This window comes from Zeus faber (genome assembly GCF_960531495.2).
Source record: "Zeus faber genome assembly, contig: SCAFFOLD_44, whole genome shotgun sequence".
Lineage (NCBI taxonomy): Eukaryota > Metazoa > Chordata > Actinopteri > Zeiformes > Zeidae > Zeus > Zeus faber.
Window position 1 is genome coordinate 80,796 of NW_028293054.1, and position 6,583 is coordinate 87,378.

Genomic DNA, 6,583 nt, shown 5'->3' on the forward strand with positions numbered 1-6,583 from the left:
ATGGACAGCTGCTGAAGACATGCCCCGGCCCGTGCATTGCCTTTAGCATCCGATTTCAACTGTCCAGTCGTCAGATGGAGCGGAGGACGCCATCGTCATCATCAAAACTTGTTATCTAATTAAACTTTTGTGTCATTGTCGTAATTTCCGTTGGTGTGGTTTGCGTCAACTTTCGTTTTTGGCCATCAGACTCCAGCAAAGTTGAGATCGACATCTGAACCTGCCATCTTGAGCATATCCTGAACAGGGGTTTGATCATTAAAATCCTCCTGATTGGGTTCGATCATAAATTCATAATTTGCATTTGTACTGTCATTGTTGTCATCATTAGGAACTTGTGTGTACAGCATAGTTTTAGTCATGGCGTTCTCTATGAGTCTTTAAGACAACCCTCTAATGCATGGAATACAACAACCACACGTAGCTATAATTGCAATCATTACTGCTAATGATATAAGGATTGATTGTAACATGTCACTCCATTCACCAAACATGCTCTCTAGACATTTGGTGAATGGATTATCTATCCCTGCATTTTCCGTCATCTCCTCGGACAATGCTGTCAGTCCAACCAATGCTTTAGTCACGCTGCTGTCAGGAGCGGTGTTGTTTGGCATGAAAGTACAACATACGTCGCCAAACATCTTACAAACACCACCATCTTTTGCCAGCAACATATCCAATGCCATTTGATTTTGCCACGTCATCAAACTAGTTTTATCCAATTGCTCTGTCAGGCCCCTTATCCCATCCCGAGTACCGCTAAGGCCGCTAAGCCCAAAGCAGCCCAAAGCCCAAAGCCCAAAGCAGCCAAGAAGACAGCTCCAAAGAAGAAATAAATTCATTCCATCCCGTTGGACCAGGGTTGGGCAAACTACGGCCCGCGGGCCACATCCGGCCCGTTGGTCTTTTTTATCCAGCCCGCCAAAGATTGGTACAGAATTCATGATTATGACTGCATTGATTTCACCTTGACCTGTAATGCCTGGCGTTTCACCAGGTGCCGCAGTAGCCGCAGTGACTTGATTTTGCGGAGCCCGAGCTACTCTCTGTTATTACTCTGCTACTACTCTGAACCCATCTGCAACAATGAGTGGGCCAAAGAAAAGAAAAGTCCACAGTGAGTGCCGAGTGTTTAATAAGTAATGGACAACTAAATACTTTTTTACCTAGGTCTGGTCAAAGGCTGTATGTCTTATTTGCCAAGAAACGATGGCGGTTTTAAAGGAATACATCAGCCCTCACTTTTCTACCAAGCATGCTAATAATGCTAACAACCGATCAACGCATATCGGACGGCTACCGCTCAGAGGTTGGCAGCTGGCTTGCAGGCTCAGCAAAACACCTTTATCCGACAAACTCCCATCCATGAACCAAGCACGAAGGCAAGTTTTTTGCTGGCATTCAAATTAGCAAAAGCCAGCAAGCCTTTCTCTGAAAGGGAGTTTCTCAAAGAGTGCATGGTAGAGACAGCAGGTGTCTTGTGTCCTGGGAGCAAGAACAAGTCTGAAAAAATTAGCTTATCACGCAGGCGAGTGACTCGCCGTGTTGAACTAATTGACGAAGACCTAGCAAGCTAAACAAAAAAGCGGAGTCATTTACATTATATTCTTTGGCACTGGACAAAAGTACAGACATAAAGGACACCGCTCAGCTTTTAATTTTTATCAGAGGGATGGCCAGTTTTTGGCCATGGAACCCCTAAAAGGGAAAACACGGGGAGAGGACTTGTATGACAGTGTGTCGGCGGTCATTAAGAGGCACAAGCTACCTTGGAGTAAGCTCGCCAACGTTACCACAGATGGATCGCCAAATCTGACGGGAAAAAACGTCGGACTGTTCAAAAGAATCCAGGAGAGGGTGATGGAGACCACGTGGTGAAGCCAGTTGTAAAACTTGTTAACTTTATTCGAGCAAGGGCACTTCCCCATCGTCAGTTTATTAAGTTTCTTGAAGAAACTGACACTGATCACAGGGACTTGCTTTACCATTCTGATATCCGCTGGACATACTGTTGTGGACATACTGACACACATGAATGAGATGAACGTGAGGCTACAAGGGAAAGACCAGTTTGTGCATGAAATGCATACAAATGTCAGAGCCTTCAAAACCAAGCTAGCTTTATTCTCAAAGCAACTGCCAAACAAGTCATTCGCTCATTTCCCCACACTGGCTACGTTGAAAGAGGCCCCGCAACATGTGAAAAAATACAGGAAATCACTGGATGACCTGCATGAAGAATTCTGACGTCGGTTCTCTGATTTTGGAAAAAATTGACAAGTCACTTCAGCTGGTGTCATGTCCCTTCTCACAAGACCCTGAAACAGCGCCACAGGAGTTGCAGTTGGAACCGATTGATCGCCAATGTGACACCGTCTTAAAGGAGAAGTTCAACTCTCTTAAACTGGATGAGTTTTATGCTTCATTAAGCGCAGCCAAATTTCCAAACATCCAGAAGATGGCACAGAGGATGCTGGTGTTGTTTGGCTCTACGTATGTGTGTGAACAGACTTGAACCCACAAAGGCTCTTTTCAGAGCCTCCCACACCCTCATAGAGAGCACTTCTTCGACAACTATCGATGGAAAAATTGGCATTTTAGAAACAATAATCATAATAAATCCATATTCAAAAGAAAATAACACTCATTGTTGGCTCAACACTGACATGGAGCCTGTACAGAGAATCATCTAAATAATTATAATATTATAATACTTGACAGTTATTATTCATAATAAACATATTCCACTGCTAATACATAATAATAATATTAATTATATTCTTATATATATATATATATAATATTGAAAAAATGTTTTCATAAAAAATATATTTATAAACTGTAAAATAAAAATTAAATGTTCATTCATTTAATTATTCATTTCAGCTATTTAAGTTAATGTGATAGTATAACATTTCACTTCATATATATATTTTTAAAATGACATTATATTATAATGCATATTGTTCTCTACTCCATGACACATATTTAACATGTAAATTTATCATCAGTGTTTATTGAAAATAACTCCATAAACTAATAAAAAACGTCAACCATTCAAAATGTTTTGGCGAAACTTTCATGAATCATGGTCACGTGACAACTGCCATGGACAAACCAGCACACAGCACGAGCGCAGAAGGGACTATATATATATCTGAGCTCCACCACTGCGATTCATTCTTGTTCCTAAACCAGTTGAGAGAAGCCTGAGCGATGGCCAGTACCAAGCAGACCGCCCATAAATCCACCGGGAGTAAGGCTCCCAGGAAGCAGCTGGCAACCAAAGCTGCCCGTAAGAGCACCCCAGCCTCCGGCGGAGTCAAGAAGCCTCACCGTTACAGGCCCTGTACTGTGGCTCTCAGAGAGATCCGTCGTTACAGATATCCACCGAGCTGCTCATCCGCAAGCTGCCCTTCCAGCGCCTGGTCAGAGAGATCGCTCAGGACTTCAAAACCGACCGGCGCTTCCAGAGCTCCGCTGTCATGGCTCTTCCGGAGGCCAGCGAGGCTTACCTGGTTGGTCTGTTCCAGGACACCAACCTGTGCTCCGTCCACGCCAAGAGAGTCACTCATGCCCAAGGACATCCAGCTGGCCTGCTGCATCCGCGGAGAGCGCGCCAAGAGACACAGGCACCGCACTCCAACACAAACGGCTCTTTTAAGGGCCACCACACAGTCTTCAAAGATAATAATTCATTATAAAGGTGACACAAAGGTGGTCGATCCGATAATGGTTGCATATTGTTTGCACAATCCCACGTTGTGCTCGTCGGTATTTCATGTTCAATCGCGTTAAATCGATGTGAATTTTTTGAATAAAAAATATTAATACAATTTAGTGATATTGTGTTAGGTATGTGCTTGCACAAGGAATTTACATCTTATCCTGTGTTTGATAAACTGAGTACCTGGACACTGAGTCCAGTGACTGCTGAGAAAGATCAGCTGACGACAGGGGAAAGTCCTTGTGGCGGCATGGAGAGACAGCTGACAGGAGGAAATAGACCCCACTGGGACAGGCATGGGCTAGCTTCCCATGCTTGTAGTTTCCCAAGCCATTGGCACGAGGAATCACCCGCTATAGCTACGAAAAGACGACAAAAGAGAACACCCCTAGAGTCTGCGAGAGCGGGGGCGGAAGACGACTCATCGGCTGACATTATGGTAGCAGACCCTGGACCGGAAACGACTATGAGTAACAGGAGCACAGCGCAAGAGAGTGCCACAGCAGTTGCCACAGATGCAGCCGCAACAGCGGGCCACAAGCAGCGGATATGTCCCTGTGGTTGGACGAAGGTAACATCATATCAGGGGTTGAGAATTCACCAGGGAAGGAAGAAGTGTTTGACAGAAGAGAAACAGAGGCCTCGCATTGGTTCCTTTCTCCGAGAGGAATCAAATCAGTCGAATGAAGTACAGCAACTGGACGCAAACCATAGCTTGCAGTACATCAATACCACTGTCATGGAAGAAGCAAACACAGAGTTGATGGCAACAGCGGTAGAACCGACCCAACCTTCTAGACCTGCAGTCGAGAGAAGACTGGCAGGGCATAAACTGCATGTGAAGTGGCCCGGTGCTGCGGGTAAGGAGCTGTGGGAAACGATCAATACTGACCTGACCCTGTCTCTCGAGCAACTCAGAGGGACAGTGGAAAAGAAGTTGGAGAGAATGGGGGATATCATCTATCAATATGGGTCAGAACGCTTTGGAGTGCAAGAAAGGTCAGGTGGGAAAAAGGTCCCAACCGCACCAGTGTCCAGGAAGCAGCAGGAGATCAAGCGCCTGGTCTTAAAATGAGACAACTTAGGAGACGGTGGAAAAAGGCCTCTGGAGTGGAAAGGGAAGGCATAGATGCGCTTCAGGTCGACATTAAAACTCGACTAGCATCCCTCCGCAGAGCAGAGAACCTACGGAAACGTAGAAGGAAGAAAGAACAAACTAGAACACGGTTCTATAAAGATCCCTTCAAGTTCCTAAAGGGTATCTTCACAAAGGAGAAAAGTGGAGCCCTAAAAACAACAAAGGCTGATCTTGAGGCTCACCTCCTTCAGATATCCCACCAATTGACCCCCCTGAACATCACATTCCGACTGGCCCTCCAACATGGAAAGAGGTGGAAAACACAGTGCGTCGAGCAAGAACAGCATCAGCCCCGGGGCCAAATGGAGTCCCATACAAGGTGTACAAGAATGCACCAGATGTCTTGAGGTTTCTCTGGAAGCTTATGAGAACAGCATGGCAGAAGGAGATCATACCTAAAGTGTGGCGTAGGGCAGGTGGAGTCCTCATCCCAAAGGAGAAGGATGCAGAGAACATCAGCCAATTCCGTCCAATCTCCCTACTAAATGTTGAGGGCAAAATCTTCTTTAGTGTCATTGCACAGAGGATGGGCGAGTATCTGCGAAGAAACAAGTACATCGACACATCTGTACACAAGGCAGGAATATCAGGATTCTCCGGGTGTTCAGAACATTCCAGCATGATCTGGCACCAGATCCAAACGGCAAAGATAGAGAGAAGGACCTCCATGTAGTCTTTCTGGACCTTGCCAATGCCTTTGGCTCAGTGCCCCATGAACTCCTGTGGTCTGCCTTCGAATTCTTCCACATACCAGACACCATCACAGCCCTGGTTAAATCCTACTTCCAGGACGTGCAGTTCTGCTTCAACACCACTTTACCACCTCTTGGCAGTGCCTAGAAGTAGGCATCATGGCAGGGTGCACTATCTCACCTCTGGCATTCACGATGGCAATGGAGGTCATCATCCGAGCCTCAAAGTGGGTTGTAGGTGGACAGCGGGTTGACTCTGGTCTGCGCCTCCCTCCGCTCAGAGCTTACATGGATGACATTACAACATTGACCACCACTGTGCCATGCACCAGGAGGCTGCTCAGGAAGCTGGAAGAGAACTTCAGTTGGGCCCGTATGAAGATCAAACCATCCAAGTCACGAAGCATCTCAATTGTAAAGGGAGTGCTCTCTGACCTGAAATTCTTAATCGGAGAAGACCCAATCCCAACAGTGTCTGAGCAGCCTGTAAAAAGCCTTGGGAGGTGGTATGATGCAAGCCTGAAGGACAAAGACCAGGTGCAACAACTGCGTAAGGACATCAGCAGTGGCCTACAGTCCATTGACAGCACCCAACTGCCTGGGAAGCTAAAGGCCTGGTGCTTGCAGTTTGGGCTCCTACCCCGGATGTTGTGGCCCCTCGCAGTTTATGAGGTACCAATCTCAACTGTAGAGAAGTTGGAAAGAACAGTCACAGGATACATCAAGAAGTGGCTTGGAGTTCCATGATGCCTTACCACCATAGGCCTCTACGGAGACAGCATCCTCAAGCTGCCCCTCACCAGTCTCACAGAGGAGTTCAAGTGTGCAAAAACAAGACTCCAGATGACACTGAATGAATCCAGAGACATAGTGGTGAGCAACAATGCACCAACCTTAACCACTGGCCGCAAATGGAGACCAGCCAAAGCAGTGGAGGAGGCAACAGCAGCCCTCAAACACGCTGACATTGTGGGCCATGTTCAGCAAGGAAGAGGAGGCTTTGGGCTAACAGCTACCCCCCCA

The 6,583-nt window shown here is 46.4% G+C and overlaps 1 pseudogene across 1 annotated transcript; it reads left to right on the forward strand.

The window, feature by feature from the left end:
- Window positions 1-3,219: 3,219 nt before the first annotated feature.
- Window positions 3,220-5,708, forward strand: LOC307247658 (histone H3.2-like; annotated as a pseudogene). Its single transcript has 2 exons — window positions 3,220-3,635; window positions 5,477-5,708. The product of its transcript is annotated as a histone H3.2-like (transcript).
- The last annotated feature ends 875 nt before the right edge of the window (window positions 5,709-6,583 follow it).